Raw genomic sequence first — 658 nt, 5'->3', positions numbered from 1 at the left:
CCTATTAACCTCTGAAATATAACGAAAAGGGTCATATGGATTTATGAAGATATGAGATAAAACATAGCTGTCTCTATTAGGGCACCAGCAGTTAAACGTTAGTGTGGGGTGCATGACACACCACTCTACACATTGTGAGGACATGCAAGTGCAATGTAAGAAAAATACTCTTCTGGGAATACTTTGAGTTTCATACCTACTCCAGGTGCTTTAACAAGAGTTATATAAACATTACCTATGGGACAGTTGTAGTCAAATCTTAAGCATTTATTGAGCTCCTGCTGTGTACAGGGCATAGAGCTCTTGGAACACGGCTAACCTTCACTTACAGTCGTCCCTAACGTTGCAATTGGAAGAAGTTATGAGAATTAGCTGATGGCCCGAACTCAAGGCACGGAGGCCAACGCTGTGGGAAAATTACATAACTCCTGGGAGAGACAGTGCTTTTGCTCAGACTGCCCAAATATTTTCTTTCTCTGCCGGCTGCTCGAAACCTCCGAGGCCATCGGAGAACTTTGTCCCCAGCCCCTCTCGCTCTTTTGTCTGCTCGTCAGACTCCTTTTCCACCTGGGTCTCGCTCCTCGCAGACGCGAACGCCAACGCCAACGCCGCCGCCGCCGCCGCAGGCCAGGAGACCCGCGAGAGCCAGCGCGCAGCC

This window comes from Marmota marmota, unplaced genomic scaffold, assembly GCF_001458135.2.
Source record: "Marmota marmota marmota unplaced genomic scaffold, marMar, whole genome shotgun sequence".
In the NCBI taxonomy this organism is placed as follows: Eukaryota; Metazoa; Chordata; class Mammalia; order Rodentia; family Sciuridae; genus Marmota; species Marmota marmota.
Note: the sequence above shows the minus strand (reverse complement) of the source record.